Genomic DNA, 23900 nt, shown 5'->3' with positions numbered 1-23900 from the left:
ATGAGGTCCATAAAGGTCCTCCAACCTTCATAAAACCTCCATTTGTGGAGAGGTGCAAGTTGATGGATGATGTAGCATCGCTCCTGCTTCAGCTCGCTGGGTTTTTTCCAGTGTCTCTGCATTTGCAAAGCCAAGTTCTAGGACTGGGCAAGTTTTTACTGTTCCTGTTACAGTTTGATTTGCATACAAACTGTTCCAAACAAGACTATTACAAGCTATTTACATACATAATACATGAAATTCCTCCTTTGCATCTCCATGACCTTGACTGTTATCTGTCCTGCTTCTCTTACATAAGATGTATTTGTGAAGCTGTATTTTTCATGCTCCAACTATTTTGCCCTGCCTAATACTTAAGTATCTTATTTTCACTAAGGTATCTTCAGCCCCCAAATTGCAATTGGCAGTTGCTTTTAAGATGAATTTACTGAAGACACACCTGAAAAATCCTGATTTGCACATCAAGTAGCACCTCAGCTGCAGTGCCAGGTAATATAATAGGGACACTTCTTTTCCAAGGCTGCGTTCCAAAACTCAATGCTCCAATTTTGAGTTCTGTGCAAGGAAGCAAGCAAATCCTATACAGTTCTCAAAATAGGCTCATTTATATTAAAAGCAAATGAAAACATGACCAAGAAGAGCATTCTTAGTTGGACACAGACTCATAGCATGTCCTGAGTTGGAAGGGACCTACAAGGACCATGGAGACCAACTCCTGTCCCTGCACAGGACACCCCAACTTTCACATTGTGGGGCTGAGGGTGTTGGCTAAACACTTCTGGAATATTGTCAGCCTTGGCACCATGTCTACTCCCCTGGGAGCTGTTCCAGGGCTCCACCACCCTCTGGGTGACCTCCTGAGAAAGGAATTACAGTGAAAATCACTGCTGGAGTCAATGCATTTTCAAAGCCACCCAGAATTAAAGCTCCTGTTGCCCTGCAGGCTATTGCCCCACTGCAGCCTCTTCAACCCTGTTGCCTCTGAAGTTCGCAGTACAAGGAAACACAGCAGTAGCTCAGTTTAGCATCCTTATGGAAACACTGTTGATGTTTTCTTTCCTCCTTCAGATCTCCAAATGCTTTGGCACGTAAGCATCGCAACTTATCCTACAGATGGCCAAACCACAGATCTTTGCTTCGCAGCCGAAGTCACACACGGTTCTCTCTCCCCTGGTACAACTCGAGCATCCTCCTCTAGCTCAAACGCTAAACACATAGGACACAGAAAGAAAACCCCTGAAACGTTTTATCTGGAAACTTAAAGGATACCTAGATATAGAACTGCCTCTTCACAACATGGAGAAGCACAATTCCAACAAGAGAATTCCTCCTACAAGAAAGCCTGAGTAAATCAGCCTCAGGCACATCCTACCAGGGTACAGGACACATTCCTGGCAGAAGCTGTTGAAACCATAATAATATCAGAAAACGAAGCTTTATTGAAGTCTTCTTCCATCGGTCTCTCCTTGTCAGAGTTTATTCTGGCCCCCAGAGCCATTTGTATTAGAAGAGCCTTTAAGCAATGCAAAATCATGGAGAAAGAACAGCAGCAACTCCTTGAACCACATCACTCAGATGCATAAAACAAGCCGGAAGAGCACAGAACCAAATATTCACTATGCCTTAGACGGGCACATACGATCACTTTAAAACATTAATAGTGCGGCCTCTGTCATTAAAGCAATTCACTAATTTCTCTCACTGTCTGGAAACCAAATTCTTCTGCAATGATGGACCTAAGCTTTATCAGTCAGGACTTGAATTGTTTGCTCAGACTTTACCTTGCTGCTCTGTATATCACAGCCAAGGTTTATCCCAGAGGTCACTGCATTTTTAATCAGTATTTCAAAGTCCCTGTGAGTGGAAAACACCACAGAAATTGTCAGGGCTAAATGAACTGCCGTTCTGTTTCTTTAATAGGTTTATTTCTCACCAGTGCCTAATTCTTACTTATTTGTTAAGTCTAATTAGTCAGTATTCAAATGTGCCATGCATTAATTTGGACACTGCTCAAATCCCACACAGATTTCACATGAAAATGGATTATTTGAATTTTAAACACAGTCTGTTCTACCAATTCCAACATATTAAGCAAGCACATAAGCCATTAAAGCCATGAAATGCCAGTTGACCTAACAACCTGCATCAGAAGGGAATGAATAAAGCTATTTACTTTGTTAACTGATGTCCAGAAGCAACAGCTACACATGCACTGATTCTGAATCCTTTGATTTCTCCAAGATTTAGGTGAAGTCCAGATGCTGGACTATCACAGTCTGCACGGAACTGTTGGCCAGTCCAACTCAGAACCAGAGTCTTGGGATTCCCCACTACCAGAAAGTGTTCCAGCCTCCTTAAGCTACACCAACAGAATACAATTCACCCTGCCTGCTTCAAATTTTTAATATGGTAATTAAGTCATTTAAGCTAATTGGCTTTATATTCATCTCTTAGAGTAGTCTAGACAACTCAGAGAGACTACGCCTTAGCATTTACCAGTAGGGAGGGAGGGTATTCTGCCCCTCTGGTGAGACCCAGCTGGAGCCCTGTGTCCAGTTCTGGAGTCCTCAGCCCAGGGAGGACGTGGAGCTCTTGGAGCAAGTCCAAAGGAGGCCATGGAGATGATCCGAGGGCTGGAGAACCTCCTGTATGAGGACAGGCCGAGAGAGTTGGGGTTGTTCAGCCTGGAGAAGAGAAGGCTGCAGGGAGATCTTAGAGCAGCTTCCAGGACTGAAAGGGGCTCCAGGAAAGCTGGGGAGGGGCTCTGGATCACAGAGGGCAGGGATAGGATGAAGGGGAATGGTTTTGAGCAGGGAAAGAGGGGAGATTGAGATGAGATCTTGGGAAGAAATGTTTTGCTGTGAGGGTGGGGAGGCCCTGGCCCAGGTTGCCCCGAGCAGTGGTGGCTGCCTCATCCCTGGAGGGGTTCAAGGCCAGGCTGGATGGGGCTTGGAGCCCCTGATCCAGTGGGAGGAGTCCCTGCCCATGGCAGAGGTGGAACTGGATGGGCTCTGAGGTCCCTTCCAACCCAAACCATTCCATGATTCTGCTGTTGAGGTACCTTTTATATTTCTGTTCTAATTTGTGTTGGAGCAAAGGCTCAGGGTGATCAGAGCTGCAATGACCAGCCAACGCCACAAAACCCACCACTCCTCCAGTCCTTGATGCTGCAGTTGAGTGACTACTTTTTTCTCTCTGCTAGGGTTTCAACACTTAGTTTTGAGTTAATGTTCTCATTTTTGAGGTGAAGGAACAGTCATATAAGCCAGCCTTCCAAGGCTCACTCCTTGCCTCTGGCACAGAGATCTATGGACTTCTGCTTGTCTAGACTCGGAACGTCCAGCATGGTAGCTAGACTATTGCCATTAACATGGAAAAAGAAGAGTGCATTTTAACACATGTATTAAAGTTTGCTCTGCCTCTGCTAATGCACTTCAGCGATCCAGCACAGACACTGCCTCTTTGAGTCAGTCTAGACAAGGCTGTAGAATCTGGCCTGAGCGCTCGACATTCATTTCCCAGAATCGCAATAGCTTTATTTTAATTCAGCACGATGGCACCTTCCAAACACAGCAACCTGGGAAATAAATGTTTCAGGGTTCACATCAGCGTTAGCTCGACTCCACTGGCAACGCTTCCTCCTCAAAGCAAGTGCAGAGATAATAGAAGAAAAAGCAAATCCACTTAAATGATGGCGACAATACAGGACAAGAACGATGAGCAAAATTACCTTAAGGTGGAAAAAAAAAGGACTGCTAAGATGTTGGTAAATACCAAGCCCTGTAATTCTAACACTGAAGCTTCCATAAGGCAGTAATATTCAGAAGGGTGATAGGATCATCAAATTATGCAACAGCAAAGGAAAGGGAAACTATTACAGCTCAAATCTTCTCCACACAGGATGAGGAAAAAGCAAAGGAAAACCCCAGAGAGAGTTGTTTTGGCTGCCACGATCTTTAAGTGTAGCTGACTTGGCAATTGTGTTCAGAATGAATGTGGGACCAGGCAGAGGACGGGGTTGGCAAATCATCCACAAAAGGTTGTTTCATGACACTGCCCTGGCACTGCATAAAAGCTGATTAACTTTTTGAGATCCTGTAGATCCAGAGATGAGCCAATAAAAGATTTCTTTTTTACTTCAATAGCACGGTTGCACATCCATACAGATCTGGAGGTCAAGAGAGAGAAATTTCAGGGTCAGGATGTGGAGAGAGAGAGAGACTTTGGGGTGAACAAGCAGGCAGGTTTTTCTAGGTGCACAGAAAAGCCACATATTTCCTTCTTAGAAGCAGGGGAAAAGTTCTTTTTACCCAATTTGCATAGGAAATAAGGTGCGTGCAATTGTGGTCCATGCATCTATCGGTACCTGTGCCTCTGCTGCCAAAATTACCCAAACATACACCAAACGTACACGTTTGCAATTTATTCCAGTAAGGTTGAAAGCCTGATTCTGGATGATGAAAGTGGAAATGGTATCCGAAGAGGACCTTATGAAATCATAGAATCACCAGGTTGGAAGAGACCCACTGGAACATCAAGTCCAACCGTTCCCATCAGTCACTAACCCATGTCCCTCAGCACCTCGTCCACCCGTCCCTTAAACCCCTCCAGCGAAGGTGACTCAACCACCTCCCTGGGCAGCCTCTGCCAGTGCCCAATGACCCTTGCCGTGAAAAACATTTTCCTAACGTTTAGTCTAAACCTCCCCTGGTGGAGCTTGAGGCCATTCCCTCTCGTCCTGTCCCCTGTCACTTGGGAGAAGAGCCCGGCTCCCTCCTCTCCACAACCTCCTTTCAGGGAGTTGGAGAGAGCAATGAGGTCTCCCCTCAGCCTCCTCTTCTCCAGCCTAAACACCCCCAGCTCTCTCAGATGCTCCTCTTGTTCTCCAGCCCCTTCACCAGCTTCGTTGATCTTCTCTGGACTTGCTCCAGAGCCTCAACATCCTTCTTGTGGTGAGGGGCCCAGAACTGAACACAGGATTCAAGGAGCGGTCTCTCCAGTGACGAGTACAAAGGGAGAATAACCTCCCTGGATGTATGCTCTAAATTACATTTTAGATTCATGGAATCATTAAGGCTGGAAAAAATTTCTATGCTCAAATCCAACCATCAGTCTTACCTCATTGTGCCTACTAAACCATGTCCCCAAGTGCCAGGTCTACACGTTTTTTGAACACCTCCAGGGAAGGAGACTCCACCACTTCTCCAGCACAGCAAAATGCTTGGTCCGACGTCTGGTTTTGGAGACAGCCTGATTAGGCTTCAAAGGTAGTCATGGGTCTGGTAGTCAAGAATATGCAAGTACCTACACGGCAGCAATGGGCATCTTGGGAGCTGGTTTGTCCGGGGATTTTTGGGGCAGCCAGGTAGGGAGTAAGAAGAGGAAAGGAGTGACTTGCTTGTTTTCTCCACGCATCGAAGCAGCAGTTAGGCACTATGAACTTGCTCGGTCTGCATTTGGAATGTGGCACCAGTTATAAGAGCGTGTGGTCTCCTTTTAAGATACAAGCCTGGCTGTTCTAGAGCACGAACCGCCTCAGCTCACGGGCAGGGAACTGCAGGCACTGATGCTGGCAACAGGAATACTTAAAACTAGAATTTACCACTGGAGCTAAGGCTTGTGGAAGGTCAAACCCAATCCCTCAATAGCAGAAAACCATTCAATATGAGATACATTTCTACTGCAGTAGAAAACAGCATATTTTACCTTCAGTGTGGTATTTTATCCAATAAATTTAATTTAACAAAGGGCATCTGATGTCTCCAATCCATTTTCCTTCCACACTGGAATTGCAGAGCAAGCAAAAGCGGGACTAGTTTTGGGTGCACGCCTGGCCACATCAGTAAGACTTCCCTGTGCTTTCGCCAACCTTCTCAATCTTTGCCCTCCACCAGGGCTGCTGAGCACACGTGCCAGCGCTAGAACACTGTCGGGTATTAGAAGGATTTGCTCTCTCAGAACAGTTGCTTCACTCTTCTCTAACAAAAGCAGCTTTATTGCACAACCTCAGCAAAGCCGTGCGCTTGTCTAGAAATCCAGACTGGATCCAACACTATCCTTTATAGCACAATAATCATCTTCTTGCCAATGCCCCCACCTCTAACCCCATCACATGTTATTAATGATGAGCGAAGCACTGAAATTGGTGTTCTCAGCTGTTAAACACTTTAGGCAGATACTGTATCATACCAGAGATGAGAGTTAACTTGTACCAGGCCACATCTTCCCCCTTTTTGCAAGGCAAGCCATGTGATGGAGGCATACGGCACAGATGGGGTTTTTTTGCTGGCTGACAGCGTGATCGAATGTCAGTTTACATCAAGGTGCTGCTATCCTGGCAGCACAGCCGTTCCCACAGAGAGGAGAGCGGAGGCAGGCTTAGATAAGCACATCAGAAGGGAACGGGAGGCATTTCAATCTAACTTTGTTCTTTAAATGTGTTTGAAGATGTAAATACGCAGTGCTCTGGAGAAGGGGAGAGCTGCCCTCCCTCCTTTGACTGGACTGGCTCCTCACTAGCCAGCAGGCAGCCCTCCAAAGCACACGAGAACATCTTGAGCTCTCAGCCTGCTTCCTGCTGGGCCGTCTGCTTCATTTATATTTTAATCTGTTCCCTTCAGGACAGCGCTCTGCCTTACTCACTACAAGTAACCTGCATGCAATGAGCACAAGCACTTGCTGCACGCCCAAGTCCAAGAGCACAAGCCAACACGTTCCATCTGCTGGGGAGCAAGGAGCACCCAAAGAGAGGAGCTTGGCTAGAGAAGTATCCTCACATCCAATATCAAAGTCTCATGAAAACTGCTGAGGCTCACCAACACGTTCATAGGAAGGCCGAAGTTTAACAGGAACGGGAGAAAAGCTCCAGAGTATCTACATGTTCTGGCCCAGTGGAAGTCATAAATATCATAGAATGGTTTAGATTGGAAGAGACCTCAAAGCCCATCCAGTCCCACCCCCTGCCATGGGCAGGGACACCTCCCACTGGATCAGATTGCCCCAAGCCCCATCCAACCTGGCCTTGAACCCCTCCAGGGATGGGGCAGCCATGGCTTCTTTGGACAGTTTTTTTGGTCAAATCCAAAGGACAAGTCCACAAGAACAATGTGCTGAACTGTGTTCTAGGGTGTCAGACATTCTCTTCCTACGCAGAGAGTTTGATCACCACTGAAGGTTCAGTCCCACTGAGATTCTGATGCGGTCCAACTGAGAGAGTTGGAGTTGTTCAGCCTGGAGAAGAGAAGGCTGTGGGGAGACCTTGGAGCAGCTTCCAGTGCTGAAAGGGGCTCCAGGAAAGCTGGGGAGGGGCTCTGGATCAGGGAGGGCAAAGATAGAATGAAAGGGAACAGTTTTCAGCTGCAAGAGGGGAGATTGAGATGAGATCTTAGGGGGAAATGTTTTGCTGTGAGGGTGGGGAGGCCCTGGCCCAGGTTGCCCAGAGCAGTGGTGGCTGCCCCATCCCTGGAGGGGTTCAAGGCCAGGTTGGATGGGGCTTGGAGCCCCTGATGCAGTGGGAGGTGTCCCTGCCCATGGCAGGGGTGGGACTGGGTGGGCTTTAAGGTCCCTTCCGACCCAAACCATTCCGTGATTTTGCAATTCCTTAAATCTAATTTACTTTTTAAATTACTCAGACATTGTCCAGGAAACAATATTTAAAGCTGATGTCAGACAATGGAATTCTTTGGACTGCTTCAAAAACAGCCTGAGAGGGTAATGTCCCACCTTATGTCAGAAAGCCCTAATAGGTATTACACATGAGAGCTCAGGTGAAAAATCAGTTCTCTACCATGCGGTCCCATTTCCCTGATGAAGGAAACCTTTATTTAATGAAGCATCACAGCTGGTTCAATCCTGCAGCCGCATTTCTGCCTTGCTGTGTCTAGAAGAGCTGCTGCAGAAAGGACAAGTCACTTAAAGAGAAAGGAAGCTGCACTGCAATCTTTCAGAAATATTGTATGATTACAACGTTAAATCAAGATTAATCCAATTCTCATTTACACTGTTTGCCAACAAAAGCTTATGCATGACATGGAACAAATTCTTCACTTTTTAACCAAAATCTGAAATGCAAATTTAATTTTTATGTTCTCTTTTAAGAGAAGAGATTAACATTAGAAGAAGACTGTAAAAGCAAGCATTCCAGTTCTTAATTCACTGCTCTTGCCCTTTCACTAGTGATGTCCTGAGGCACCAGCCTGGATTAGATATCCCTCAGTGCCAGGTACCAGGTGCACTCCTATAAACTACTTCTCCACTTCCAAAGGCAGCTTATATTTCACCAAGAGACAGGCCATCAGTTATCGTTCTGTGTGCTGGGGATCACTACAAGACATTCCAGCTCCCTTCGCTGGCCAGAGGTTTGACAGCAGCAGTGAATTTTTAGCAAGTAATAGAGAAAGCTGAATAAACAACACACCCCGGAAAGCACTTACACCGCGGCCATAGCTCTTTGCAGACACAGCAGTTCAGAGAGCGCCCAGACTCATCCGAGATCACTCAGTGCTCTTCTGACACAGCTTGTTTCAAATTGTTTATGGAGTTCAAAGAGAAGCCCGATGAGTAAGAAGCAGTCTACATGCTGACAGCTCAACCAGAACCTGCTTTGCATGGTGTGAGCTGAACAAGATAGGTACCAGCATCCTTCACCCCAGCCTGAATTAATGCTCCATCGCAGCCTTCAGCCAGGTAAGGATGCCCAACTCATTTCAAGAGCACGCTTGAAGACGTGCTTGTTTTGCCCTGGTTTGGAAATGAATGCAAATGTGACCCCTAGGGAGTTGTTAAATCTCCAATATTTAATTTATAGCACTATCATAAGAGTCAAAATTAAGCTAGATCCAGGGTAAAGTAATTAAAAACATGACTGGGAAATGGTCCTACTTGCATCTGCCTCGGGGACCTTTATCTGCTACAGAACCACGTCAGTGGTATCCCTGCAGGAGTCAGAGGACAAGCGACCCGCCTCAGGAATGCACGATTAGAGGCTTTGAAGCAGCAGGAGCTACATGAATGCTAAGGGGAATCCTGTCGCTCATCCTGATGGCGTTCACTGCAGGGTGTATCGCTAGGAACACAAATGAGAGGAGCATCCGTGAAGGGACAAAGTTTGTAACAGAGCCTAATGGCTTTACACTGCCCACCTGCCAGGGAAGCAGCTCTACCCTCCGCCTTCACAGCTGGATCATAGGAGTGGGTTTCAGTCTTGTTAAAACTCACTTTTCAGCATTTACCTGGCATAATTTTTAGGAGAAGCTTGGCTCTGTTGCAGCCACCTAACTCGGATGAAGATTAAAGAAGGCAACGGGGAGGCAACAAGGTCCAGCAATAGTGCTGTGGCCTCCTGGTGCGCACACAGCGATCTCTCTGCTCAATACGCTGAACAGTGTTCATGTCTGTGACCTCAAGTTGTGCCAGGCTGCCCAGGGCAGTGGGGGATTCTCCACCCCAAAGGGGTTCAACAAGCGTGTCGCTTCAGTGTTTTCGGACGTGGTTTAGCAGGCACAGCGGGGTTGGGCTGACGGTTGGATGGCATGAGCTCAAAGGTCTTTTCCAACCTTAACGATTCAAAGAAAGCTACTTGTGGTAATTCTGACTGGAGAGGACCTGCCTTACAGAAACAGTAAGAGACTCCACAGCTGAAGTCCTTGCTACTAAAGCAGAGCATCAGTCCTCTCTGCTAACTCCAGGCAGGTGTAGCACCTCTAAATGGGACACATTACCTTCCTCCATGAAATGAGAAATACAAAATAAATTCTTTAAAATAAACCATCCTTAGGCTGAACATTAGGAGAAATTTTTTCACGGAAAGAGTCATTGGTCCCTGGCAGAGGCTGCCCAGGGAGGGGGTTGAGTCACCTTCCCTGGAGGGGTTTAAGGGACAGGTGGATGAGATGCTGAGGGACATGGTTTAGTGTTTGATAGGTGATACTATGATTCAGAAATCTAGGAATCCTGGATTCCAGTGCATTTCCTCAGCCAGCAGCATCACCCTCCCCACGACCGCTGTTAAATGAGAGCACACAGAGCAGGGTGCCTCAGCTGGCACACAGGCGAGTTATTGTGGAAAAGCCAGCTTCAAGTCCTCTTTCAGGATCAAATAGAAAACAGCCTAATCTCCAGTTATCTATTATTATTCATTATTAGGGAAATAAGAGCCTTACAATGATAGCTTACAGAGAAAGATGTATACAAAGCTAAATTACCTGTCACAGCTATTTCATTTTATTCTCTTCAGCCTGCTCTGCCGCTTAATCTCAAGGCAGTCGGCAGAAAGCGGTGCACATACCGGCCACTTCATTACACTCCCCAGAACATCCAGGTTACTTGTGGAGCTTCTCCAACTTCTCAGCCCAGTAGCACAGGGGACCCAGAGCCTACAGAGGTAGGAAACGTTCCATTTCCTTTTTAATCATAGAATAGTTGGGGTCAGAAGGGACCTCAAAGCCTATGTGGTTCCACCCCTTCCATGGGCAGGGACACCTCCCACTGGATCAGGGGCTCCAAGCCCCATCCAACCTGGCCTTGAACCCCTCCAGGGATGGGGCAGCCACCACTGCTCTGGGCAACCTGGGCCAGGGACTCCCCACCCTCACAGCAAAACATTTCTTCCTAAGATCTCATCTCAATCTCCTCCCTTGCAGCTAAAAACCATTCCCCTTATCCTATCCCTGCCCTCTCTGATCAGGGGCATCCTGATCAGGTTAGGGTTAGGCATCCCCAGGGCTGCTCTATTCCATTCTCCTGTGTTATCGGGTTCATTACCTGACATTAGGTACGTTGCTGTCACTCATAAGCAAAAGCATTTTGATGTCCATATGCTTTGTTACGGAAAATTAAGCTCAGAGCAAGTACCTGCTAAATCACATCATGGGGGAAAAAAAATTATCTCTATGAGAAGAGATTCCAAACTACCACAACCAACCCTTCAGTTACTAGGAAAGGGCTTTGGGAGGAAACGGAGTTAAACAAAGCCTGTACCATATGTTCCATGCAAGGCTTTCAGTTGTGTGAAGTATTTTCATACAGATAATGTCACTTACAGCACAAGTTAAACAAGATGTTACAGAAAATGGGCTTGTCAGCTAAGCGTGGATTTCAGGCACTGCCCCGATTTGTGAACGGAGCTTATTGACAGTGATCGACACAAGACAGGAGCCCTCGAGCAGATGGGAACCTGGCAGCCTGTTTGATAGCTGTAGTCCAAGGAAAACTGAAAACTCTGACAGTTCTACAGCAGCACAAACTAAATACGCAAGCTGTAAATATAATTAAAAGGACTGGAGGGAACGGTTATCAAGGGAGAACTAGAAGGGTTTGAAAGGTATATGGGGAAATATTTAGGCTAGCACATCGCAGTTGTATGACAACATTAAATACGAGAATGACGAATATCAGGAAAAGAATAAATTGATGGCAAAATCCACGGGGCTGTTTACTAACTACAGACACGCTTAACTCAGATAATTAAAAGCTATAGGCAGACGTGACATTTAAGGAAAATAAAGAGGATAAGAAACAATCTGGCACCAGCACCGAATAAGCAATTTAACACAGGTTTAAGGAATGAGTATTAAAAAGGACACACCGGAGGCATGTTCACACACACAGAGTCTCTCTCCACACTCACTTGGTTTCTATATTTTTTAGGTATCTCGGTTCAGCACCAATATTGTCATTTCTCATTTGATATTGTCTGCTCAAAGTCACTGTTTGGTTTTCTCTGTCAGGAACACGTACTCAAACCCTCGCGTGCCAGCAGCAGGAGGCCTGGAGCAGCTCCTGCTTGAAGGCCAGCGGCGCAGGGACGGGCACGGCCGAGTTTGACACCCGTTCCAGATGAAGGGGTCAGCACAGCAGGCACCCACCGGGCTCTGAAAAGGCAAAGACGGGGGAGGCACAGTCAGACAACCCACGTACAGGTGGGGACGTTGTCAGAAAAAGTAAACAACGAGAAATGCTCTGCGCAGAGTTTACTCTTTTAGCTGAAAAACAGCAAACTGTGCGTTCATCCAAGGTGCTTGGCAATTTTCCTCTTTCTTGTTCTAATTACTAGGTATTATTTTTATGCCAGGCATAAAGAGAAGATAACTGAGAGCAGCAGTGATGTCTGCCTCCAAGTCCTCCTACCTGGAGGAGAAAGACCTGGGGGTGTTGATTGACAGGGACTGACCATGAGCCAGCAGGGGCCCAGGGGGCCAAGAAGGCCAATGGCATCTTGGCTTGGATCAGACATGGCGTGACCAGCAGGGCCAGGGAGGTTCTTCTCCCTCTGGACTCTGCACTGGGGAAACCGCTCCTCGAATCCTGTGTTCAGTTCTGGGCCCCTCACCACAAGAAGGATGTTGAGGCTCTGGAGCGAGTCCAGAGAAGAGCAACAAAGCTGCTGAAGGGGCTGGAGAACAGGCCTTATGAGGAGCGGCTGAGAGAGCTGGGGGTGTTTAGCCTGGAGAAGAGGAGGCTGAGGGGAGACCTCATTGCTCTCTACAACTACCTGAAAGGAGGTTGTGGAGAGGAGGGAGCTGGCCTCTTCTCCCAAGTGACAGGGGACAGGACAAGAGGGAATGGCCTCAAGCTCCTCCAGGGGAGGTTTAGGCTGAACATTAGGATGAAATTTTCCACGGAAAGCGTCATTGGGCACTGGCAGAGGCTGCCCAGGGAGGGGGTTGAGTCACCTTCCCTGGAGGGGTTTAAGGGATGGGTGGATGAGGTGCTGAGGAACATGGGTTAGTGATTGATAGGAATGGTTGGACTCAATGTTCCAGTGGGTCTCTTCCAGCCTGGTTATTCTATGATTCTACCTAAAGGAATCCTGAGATCCCTGCAAACAACAGAGAGAGCATCCAGTTTGATGGGACAGAAACCAGTGACACTCCTAGGGGTACAGAGGTTATACACAAACCAGTGCACTCTATCCATAAACACCAGTAAGGTCACCTCCCAAACACATGATACAGTTGTACATTTTATCTCCAGGTTTTCTATCCAAGATGAAGCAATCACAGGCCAACAACTCACTCAAAGCACAGTTAACCAACTAAATCTTACCAACATCAGCTCTAAGATTCCCTTCTGCAGTCAGCAGTCTTCCTGTAGCTAAAGAGACACATTCCCCAAAGGATGCTTTAATTTTCTTACCTCCCTAGACTGTTCCTCGATCCATAATGCTTCTCAGACCTTCTCTCTCCTACAGCTGGCTCAGAGCTTGAAGCTGTTTGACTTTCTATTTCTCTGTGGATGCAGAAATCTGCAACAAAGCTGCAGGCATTTTTAGAGTATCTAAAACCAGCCTTGAGCACCCCAACGCATTCCTGTTGCTGGAGACTGGTTAGCGATAGCCTGAGAATAACAAACCAGAAATGCTTCCTCAACAGAGCAGCAGCAGCTTCCTTCAAGTATTTGTCATTGACAATAAAACATTTACTGTTAAGCAAAAAACAGAAAAGAGCTGAGAAGCCCAACTGAACACTGTGAGCTCTTAGAAGATCTTGGGACAGGACTGAAGTGAGTTTGCAGTGGTCTAATCTAAAATGAGTGAGAACACATGGTTGCTATTAAGGAGTAATCAGCATCATTAAAGTCACCTGAAACACGTAGAGCATTTGCAAACTGGAAAATAAAGCTGTCTGAGCAGCAGGAACCTTTATAAAACATCAGGAAAGTTCATATTTGACAAGACTGTGTGTTTGATGTCATTTTAAAACAGGAGTAATGAGAGTGCAACGCAAACTGATTGGTGAAGGTTCATCGGATATGGGCAAAGCACAGAGCCCAGGAGCTAGCGTACAAGTACAAAAAATATGTGATTGATGAATTAAAAGCTACGCTTCTAGTTTCAGCAGTTTTCCTGCAACGACACCTATGTTAAATACCCATTCCTGCTAGTCCCCTACCAAATGTGAGAGATCAAGGTTCTGAAATGGTCAGAGTGTGGGTAGCAGTCACAGGAGGTGAAGGTCCCTCTTCTGGCTTCTGCTGTACAAACATAATGTAGTTATATTAATTTTGATGAAACCTCTTGGAGGTGAAATGAAATTAAAAGGCACACGTCACTGCATTGTCCAGCAGCACTGTGAAGGACTAGTTTGAGGAGAAATGTTGCAATAAATGCCCTGCTGCCTCTGAGTGCATCTCTCTGACACTGAGGATTCAGAGCTGCCCCTCCAGCAGCACGAAGGCAGGAGTTGAACCAGGACTCTATCATGCAGGTGAGTAATTCCTACCCTGGAGAGAAGGAGACGGACAGACAGACTCACATGCTGATGTTAAAATAACACCACCCCTCCCCTGCTGGGTGTGTGTAGCTCTTTCACTCCCTTTCAGCCAGTTTAGTGTCTTCTCTTTAAAAGCAGGTGGCTATTTTCCCTTTGCCTCTTATCAGCACAAGACTTTTCATCACAGAGCAGATCAAGATTCTCATTTTTAAACCAGTGTTTTTGGTGAACGCTCTCGGCTGGGTTTGGTAAGTCTCCTGCACACATGCTTGGTTATTCTTGACAGACTGAGACACACTCCAGCCACCTATGGAAACGAATCTTGATTCATGTTTCATCTTTCCACTTGAGTCATTCCCTTTCTATGACAGGTCACTATATTTATATATTTTATATTTATAAATGGCTTTAAATTGGAAGGGGGAAGTTTTAGACTAGACATTAGGAAGAAATTCTTCACAATAAGGGTGGGGAGGCCCTGGCCCAGGCTGCCCAGAGCAGTGGTGGCTGCCCCATCCCTGGAGGGGTTCAAGGCCAGGTTGGATGGGGCTTGGAGCACCTGATCCAGTGGGAGGTGTCCCTGCCCATGGCAGGGGGTGGAACTGGATGGGTTTTAAGGTCCCTTCCAACCCAAACCATTCCATGATTGTAAAACTACAATACTGGTGCCAAATTTGTCTTGTCAGTCTCTTCAGAAGCTGAGAGAAGTACTGGCACTAGCTCAGAGAAGCAACAGTACAAGTTTGGATAGCAGCTAGACTTGCAAACCTAAGAGCAATGCAAAGTAAACCAAACACGAAATGGTTAGAATGATGATTGGCAGAGATGTGATGACTCTAGTGCTGGAAATGGAAGTGCTATGAATAATTAGCCACCTCTGACCCATGCAAACATCGACTTCATCTGCAGCACAAAACGAATTGCAGATGGCACTGGGGAGGAGAATCAAGCTATTCACTGTGCTTTCCCCTCATCAGAAAAACTCATTTCCTCTCTACTGTTGAGCAATGAAACATTACCTGATTGGATCTGCTGAGACAACTTCACAAGGAAGATATGGAGCGAAGAATTAAAGAGCCCATGGGGTGATACCACAGGTAATCCTATTAAAACTGGACTGGAAGGGACAATGCAATGTATCTCCTATTTTAATAATCAACTAAAATAAATCCCGTAAAGGACCACATTTATTTGGACATTTCTCTGCACTCCTAATGTCACTGTTGCTGAATGGGATGCTGGATATCAGTGCTTGAACAAGGACATTTCTCATTCCCTCCTCCTGTTCCCGTTACTACTCACTTCTTCCTACGCTGCCAGCTGCTTCCTGCCTTCCTACTCCACCGCTTGCCCTGCACACCTGCCAGCCCTCTCTCCACCCGACTCACATCCTTGCTGGGTGCCAGTTCTTGTCCAGCCTTGTCTGCTGACAGGTCTCACCTTCCCACGGATAACAGCTTCATTGAATACAGCTCCTCGAATCCTGTGTTCAGTTCTGGGCCCCTCACCTCAAGAAGGATGTTGAGACTCTGGAGTGAGTCCAGAGAAGAGCAGCAAAGCTGGTGAGGGGGCTGGAGAACAAGAGGAGCGGCTGAGAGAGCTGGGGGTGTTTAGCCTGGATAAGAGGAGGCTGAGGGGAGACCTCATTGCTCTCTACAACTACCTGAAAGGAGGTTGTGGAGAGGAGGGAGCTGGCCTCTTCTCCCAAGTGACAGGGGACAGGACAAGAGGGAATGGCCTCAAGCTCCACCAGGGGAGGTTCAGGCTGGACATCAGGAAGAAATTTTTCAGGGAAAGGGTCATTGGTCCCTGGCAGAGGCTGCCCAGGGAGGGGGTTGAGTCACCTTCCCCGGAGAGGTTTAAGGGATGGGTGGATGAGGTGCTGAGGGACATGGTTTAGTGATTGATGGGAATGGTTGGTCCATGATCCGGTGGGTTTCTTCCAACCTGGTGATTCTATGATTCTATTCTATGAAATTTGGGGCTCTCGACACTCCCTGGCCACTGTAATAAATTTCCTACAGCCCATGACTCCAAGGCTTAAGAGAGAGAAAACACAAAGACACTTTCCCACAGAAGGCTGAGAGAGCTGTCTCCTGTGTGCTCTTCTCAAACACCTTTACCTTTCCTCAGCTGACTCCAGAAGAGTGACGTCTTCAGGTTGGAATGAAGCCTGAAAATAAAGAATAACATCAGGGCTCATCCTCCCATGCCCCCGCCTTTGGCTTGCGGAGGGTAGGATGGAACAAAGCCTGACTGGGAAGAAAAAACAAACAGCTCAAACTGTCTCCCTGGCAATCTCCCCTGCCTTTAGCAAGCACAACATGTTCAACACACGCAGGTACTCGTTGGAAATCAGATATTTCAGCACCTCTGTTGAAAGCTGCCTCAGAACAAATGAGTTTTAGCACTGGTTTCCAGGGCCATTAGAAAAAAAGGCCAAAGGCTATGAGGGAGAGGAGGCATTTGGTTCCTTTTCTTGCACCTCTACAGCATCATTGGAGGGCAGACATTTCTCACACCAGGAAGAAAAACAGGCACCCTAAATTAGGCAGCTCAGCTTGGTTTTAAGGCAAGTTTGCAATGCTCAAGAAGCTAAATGTACTTACTTGTAGTTAGTCTGCTCTGGAATTGTCAGGATCACAGAAAAGACAATCACTTGTAAAAAAAAGACCCATCCCATGGCCACATATCTTCTCGAGGGAGGCACAAGCTCCCTAGTAGATCTCTCTCCATTTAAACAAGCCAATCTTTTGTGGTTAAACATTTGCTTTTTATGGAACATTAGCAATTCCAAACCTTTCCTCTTTCTTCCCATACCTCGCCCTTAAAAAAAGATAGAAGTTCCTTAATAAAGTTGGCAAGTCCAGGCAACCCAGTAAGCAGGAACATTTTCTTCTCTCCCAGACACAGGTAACTGGCTTCCTCCAAAGCCACCAATACCCACACTCCGGTTCTGTGGTCTCACCTTTTCCAGTAGGACTTTAAACCTCTGGTAAAGTGCAACAAAGCACATAACTCATCACACTACATCAGGAGACATGGACCCCCTAAGACAACTTGTCAGTGTTTAACAATACAAAGTAAACTTACAGGAGAAACATCTGGTATGAAAATAACCACATCTGCTTCACCACCAACACTCTCCCACTTGTGTGCGCTTGCAGAAACGGTGACGAATCACATTTAATCACATGCTGATAGAGGGGGATCAGACCACGCAGTGTGACCAGGTTAATAGGTTGGAGATATGCAGAGCTGAAGCCCAATTAAAACAAACTTAAAAATAGAAGTGCAATTTGCTTTAGAAGCTATGCCTCCTCACTCTCCAGATCAGGCAAGCAGCTCTGTCTTCCAGGACTTCTAGGCAAAAAAAGGGCCAAAGGAAAATAATTCCCTTGTTTAGGATCTTACCATGCAATTACCACTGACTTATCCTCAGTGATTCAGTGTAACTGGAGGGACTGCTGGCTTGCAGGGGCTTTTGTGGTAAAAATCAGATCATGAACATAATTTTCTAGGAGAGGATATTGTTCAAATACTCTCAAGTTGTCATAAACCATCCTCTAGGTGAACCATCTCTAGTCATTCTTAATATAAAACCCAGGCTAAAACATTTACTGTAGAAAGAACTGGGCTGCTTAAGCAGCACTTCGCATCAAGCACTTCTCTTGACTTCTGTGCTCAAACCCACATAACTCTCTTCCATCACACCACAAGGCTGTCTTGCTACCAAGCTCTTGAAAGTCAGAGGTGGGGAGTCTGTGATCTGCATTTTATTCTACTACTAGACAAATTCAAAGAGTTATCAAAATCATAGAATCAGCATGGCTTGGGTTTGAAGAGACCTCAAAGCCCATCCAGTCCCATCCCTGCCATGGGCAGGGACACCTCCCACTGGATCAGGGGCTCCAAGCCCCATCCAACCTGGCCTTGAACCCCTCCAGGGATGGGGCAGCCACCACTGCTCTGGGCAACCTGGGCCAGGGCCTCCCCACCCTCACAGAAAAACATTTCTTCCCAAGATCTCATCTCAATTTCCCCTCTTGCAGCTCAAAACTGTTCCCTGTCTTTGCCCTCCCTGATCCAGAGCCCCTCCCCAGCTTTCCTGGAGCCCCTTTCAGTATTGGAAATGTTGAATGAGTTGAAATCTTCTCACTTGGTTTTCCTGAGGAAATATTTTCAGCAAGAACTCAGGTGTCCTTTTTCACTTCGTGACCTCTTTTACTACAGCTTTGGCAGAGCAAGTTCCAGTGACTCTGTGGTGGGTTGTAGAGAACAAGTCAACTCACTAAAAACATAAAGGTATAAAGCTATGAAGAATTTAACAGTTACATCTACCAGGCTGAAGATCAAGAAGTACTCGGAGACCTGCATTTCTTTAAGTCATGTTTTCACTTAGCATGATAGAGATATTCCTGAAAAAAAGATGCCTGCAGTAAAGATTTTTAAAAATCAGGTGCCTAAGATTAGGCACCTAAACCCATAATTAAGTCTTTAAGTAAGTGGCTTGATTTTCCTGAGTGTTGAACACACAGCTGCTCAGACCGCCCTCAGTAGGAACAGAGGGATGCATGGGTCTTGGAAAAACAGGAATGAGGAAAGAAAAGAGTCAGAAAATGAGGAAAGAAAAGAAGTAATGGCTGCCCCATCCCTGGAGGGGTTCAAGACCAGGCTGGATGGGGCTTGGAGCCCCTGATCCAGCGGGAGGTGTCCCTGCCCATGGCAGGGGTGGGACTGCATGGGCTTCGAGGTCTCTTCCAACTCAAACCATTCCATGATTCTATGATTTGATACTTTAAAAACTGGTCACCTTCAACTTGTGGACATCAGTTTCAAGGCTACTGCCCAACACATTAAATACCATGAAGAAAATGATGCCTGCACACACACGAATGCATGAATTTACCTTTCAATTCCATTTAAAAGCCTTTTTCATAATAATAAAGAAAAATATTAACTGTAGGGGAAAAAACATTGCAGTATAAAGGCAGATAAAGTCAGATCTTAGCACCACAGTATAAGCCTAGACCTGTACAGGTCAGATTTGTTCATGATTTTATGGAGACAGTGCCCATTTCCCAGCCCTGCTCCAGCTCCATCGGCAGAGTTCTTTGTATCACGATTCAGTCACATTCCAAATCCATATACATTTATCTGTGCATTTACAAAGGACCTTCCTACAGTAGGATTTGACAGCACACACATTAATCTCTCAAAATTACAGCTGTTTTATTCCTGCAGGATATGCAGTCAATTTGCATATTAATAATAAAACTGTTAAGCAAACATCAAGTAACGCAAAGCAAGATCAGAGAGATTTTGGTCATCTGTACAGGATTGGGATCAAGAGTCTTTTCCCACAAGCTTTTGTTTCCCTTATGAACAAAAAGCTTTCTAAGAACCTTTCTAAGGCTTTATTGGATTACAATGAAGCTAATTATAGAACTGAGATGAACTCAGTGGCTCTCTTATAATGGAATATGGCCAGGCCCAGGTACCTGACTGCCAGCACGACTTGGCAGGGGCTCACATTGCTCTTTCTCTGCCTTTTTTGCCTCTCTCAAGGGAGGAGGTGACTGCAGTATTGCAGGCAGGGCAGGAGAACCCGGTACTTAAAAGGAGGCCTGAAGAATGAACAATGTTTGCAAAACAGCAAAAAGATCTCTGAAAAAAAACTTTTGCCATAAAAGTTTTGGGATAATGGAGGATTTTTAGGTCTCTTACTTATTTCAGAATTTATTTTAACAAACATAACATCTGCATTTTAATGCGAGGAGGGAAAGGTGAGAAAGATGGATCCGCTGCTAAGAACAAACTACTGCCAGCTGTAGCATTGACTGGGCTGACCCAGCCTTTCTGCACTCATAGAATCACATGAATCATTTAGGTTGGAAAAGACCTTTAAGATCATCAAGTCCAACTTTAAACCTCACACCGCCACATCCAACACTCAAACACGTCCCTAAATGTCACATCAACATAGCTTCTAAATCCCTCCAGGGATGGAGATTCAATCACTGCCCTGGGCAGTTCCAGTGCTTGACAACCCTTTCCATAAAGTAATATTCCCCAATATCCAATCTAAACCTCCCCAGGTGGAACTTGAGACTCTTTCCTCCTATCTTGTTACTTGGGAGAAGAGCCCAGCACCCACTTCACCACAACCTCCTTTCCAGGAGCTGCAGAGCACAGTGAGGTCTTCCCTCAGCCTCCTCCTCTCCAAGGTAAATAACTCCAGTGCCCTCAGCCACTCCTAGTCATATTGGTACATAGGTGGACAGCATCTACTTCTTTTCAGCTTACATGCCGAATAGGCATCAGCTAATTATTCTACAGATTCTAAATTAAGATTAATTATGTACTGAATGATAAAGGCACGAGGCAAATCATGAGACAACGGAGGGAATGGAAGAGAAGAGCAGGGGAGATGAGCAAGACAGAATTCAGCCAATTACTCTGCAACAGAACAGCAGAGGGGAAACTATGAATCTGTCATGAGGGAGAACTAGTCTAGGCCACCTATAAAGATGCAATAGTCTTCTTCAGTGGAAGTTAGGAATGAGTTAAACAGCCATCAGGGTTGGTACTATCATAGCATCACAGACAGGTTTGGGTTGGAAGGGGCCATCCAGTCCCACTCCCAGCCATGGGCAGGGACACCTCCCACTGGACCAGGGGCTCCAAGCCCCATCCAACCTGGCCCTGAACCCCTCCAGGGATGGGGCAGCCACCACTGCTCTGGGCAACCTGGGCCTCCCCACCCTCACAGCAAAACATTTCTGCCTAATGTTTCATCTCAACCTCCCCTCTAGAAGCTCAAAACCATTCCCCCTCTGCCTGTCCCTGCCCTCCCTGATCCAGAGCCCCTCTCCAGCTTTCCTGGAGCCCCTTTCAGTCCTGGAAGCTGCTCTAAGGTCTCCCTGCAGCCTTCTCTTCTCTAGGCTGAAGGTCATAACTGAGGCAGCCTCCGCACAGGTCCCTCACAATGACAACAGCAACCTTGAGACTTTTTTTTCAAAGCCAAATGATGGGTTCGACACCCATGGCTACACCAGCAGCATCACAAAGGGTCACAGCTGTCCTGCAAAATACTTTGCAAAAGAAAATTCAGCTGCACGAGTGATTAGGACAAAGAGGAGTAAACCAAAAGATCTTCTTAGGCAGGAGCAGCCTAGAGAGAATGTATAAATCTGTAGCCTGCAAGCTGGGGTCTGCCATCTGCACACCTCCAGCCACAGTACAAGAAATTCCTTAGATGCTGCCAAACCACTTCCATGAGCTACTTGCTTGGGAAGGAGAGGAGGAGGGAGAGAAAAAGTTGCATGAAACATCTTTGACAATTAAAATTCCACTGATAGCAACGTTACACATCATCACTGGTAGAAGGAATCACTCTGGAGAAGCACCAACATCATGGTACTGATATATCTTAGACACATCCTGCCCACTTAATGCTTTCATAGGCATTCAGCAGAAGCAAGAAATAATCACGGCTCTGAAGGCAATTTTTATGCCAAGCAGAGTCCTAAAACTTATTTTAAAAAATACCCACATAAACAGCACTAAAGGTCAGTACCAATCCCTGTCCCTGCTTTGAGGAATGAGGGAAGGGGAGGGAAAGATCAGAACCATTACTTGAATGGATTTTTAAAATCTCCAATTTCGGAGCTTTTCCAAAATGCTTCTAACCCACTATTTTGGTTGGAAAGAGCAAAGAAGAAACATTAAAGGTAGGAAGAGAATATACAAACAGTTACAGAAAACACAAGTTTGCAAACTTGTTCGACTGTCATTTGTGTGATTCCAAGCAGCTGGAATGCTGCAGAACAAACCAGCTAGGTCACCAGCAGCTTCCAGCAGCAGCTCTTTCCAATCCACATAGAATCACAGAACGGTTTGTGTTGGAAGGGATCTCACAGCCCATCCAGTTCCACTCCTGCCATGGGCAGGGACACTTCCCACTGGATCAGGGGCTCCAAGCCCCATCCAACCTGGCCTTGAACCCCTCCAGGGATGGGGCAGCCACCACTGCTCTGGGCAACCTGGGCCAGGGCCTCCCCACCCTCACAGCAAAACATTTCTACCCAAGATTTCATCTCAATCTCCCCTATTTCCCTGTTTTGGAGGCAGAGCCTCCAAGTGCAGTTTCACACAGGCACCTCTGCAAGACCTCTAGCTCAGCAGTTCTCAGTGAAACAGAGGACAGTGCAGCTCCAGGGAGCCCCAGGCATAGCTCAGAGCATCCAGCCTCTTACCAAAATGCAGGAAAAAAAAAATAACAGAAGTCCTCTCCTCTTGCATTACAAAGCAGAGAGAGAAGCATCTGAAAAGAGGCAATCGAACTACTCATCATGATTCTGCTCATTTCTAGGCACTGACTTTCACAAAGGAGGTAAGAGTAGGAGTAGGGATGAGTCTGTCGTGGACTTCATGTACCATCTACAGAAGAGCGTTCAGCATCTCTTGCTCATATGTCAAATGCGTGTCTCTGCAATGTTCCACTTACAGCTTCTGGTATTTTTTATTATAGAATTGAATGCTGACTTAACAAAAGTGATGACTAAATCAGCTGTTTAACGAGCAAATCATGACCATACCAATAGAAAAGCATGATCAAGCTGCTTAAATCCTAACATAGCTGAATAATAGGAAAAACGATTCTCAAATCTCGGCCTGTCTGAGTTTCAAGGAATCAGCTGTGGTGTTGGGGACATCTGGTTGACAGCTGTTGATGACTTTAACTTTTGCAAACTTGATCTCTAGAGTCTGGCAGCAGAGACAGAATATTGTGATTCTTTTACTGATTCTCAGCACTCTGTGAATCCAAGCTCAAGACTTTTCATAGTATCATGTTACTGTATCAAATGAATCCTTTACCAAACCCAAATCATTACCTAATACCAATATTCCCAGACAATTTCAGAATCAGGCTGTACGCAGTATATATGTCCTTATATTGTGTACAGAAGACTCAAAGAACAATGTGGAACTTCATGGTCGTGCACTTACATGCAGAGAAATTCTCATCAAATGCTAACAAAGGACCTGGCACAGTTGTCACCAGCAAATATCACAGAATTAAACAAAATCAAAATGATTTTATGGCCTCAAATGCCAATATGCACTTGTCAAAGAACTCAGTTCCTGGGCTTAAAGTGATGTAACAGTAACTGGTACCCAGTGACGGCGCTGCTGTACAACTTATTGTGTTGGTAAACCTCACCTCATTTTTAGTCTGGAGAAAAGGAGGCTGCAGGGAGACCTCATCACTGCCTACAACAGCCTGAAAGGCAGTTGTGATGAGGTGGGTGTTAGTCTCTTCTCCCAGGTGACAGGACAAGTGGCACAGTAACACGGTACCAGACGAATCTCAAGCTCTAGTCCAACCTCAAGTGGGCAGGGAGCTGAGAAGGCCTTAACGAACATTTTTAGATCTCACAAATTCATCCTACAATGAGGCACTGCTGCAATGAGAATTGTTGTCCTCTAGCTGGAAGAGAAATGCTACAAATTTCACCAAATATAGGCAAGAGGTTTCAATCCAAACATTGCTACCAAGTAGCTTAAAAAATACCCTGGAAAATATTAAGACTTAAGACCTTTGCAAGCTGATCTGTCTATAGCCAATAGTAAAAATGCTTCGCTGGAAATGGGTTCTCTGGCACCACATGAATTTCCCAAAAGCCA

General features: G+C 46.0%; 1 protein-coding gene and 1 long non-coding RNA gene across 2 annotated transcripts in view; both read right to left on the bottom strand.

The window, feature by feature from the left end:
• LOC138729592 (sphingosine-1-phosphate transporter SPNS2-like) overlaps positions 1–13180 on the bottom strand; it is a 208105-nt gene extending 194925 nt beyond the window's left edge. The window contains exon 1 of the mRNA XM_069873951.1: positions 13135–13180. The gene's annotated coding sequence lies outside the window, so the exon portion shown is untranslated. The remainder of the gene's footprint in view (positions 1–13134) is intronic.
• A 46-nt stretch (positions 13181–13226) lies between these two features.
• LOC138729632 (uncharacterized) lies at positions 13227–15661 on the bottom strand. The gene is made up of 3 exons (XR_011338921.1): positions 15506–15661; positions 15230–15322; positions 13227–13335 (listed from the first exon to the last, which is right to left on the bottom strand). It is a non-coding gene; the product is annotated as an uncharacterized lncRNA (long non-coding RNA).
• Between the last annotated feature and the right edge of the window lie 8239 nt (positions 15662–23900).

The sequence above is a fragment of the Phaenicophaeus curvirostris genome, chromosome 21, assembly GCF_032191515.1.
Source record: "Phaenicophaeus curvirostris isolate KB17595 chromosome 21, BPBGC_Pcur_1.0, whole genome shotgun sequence".
NCBI classification, from domain to species: Eukaryota; Metazoa; Chordata; class Aves; order Cuculiformes; family Cuculidae; genus Phaenicophaeus; species Phaenicophaeus curvirostris.
The sequence above is the reverse complement of the archived record's forward strand: the minus strand, read 5'-3'. Positions and strand labels throughout refer to the sequence as shown.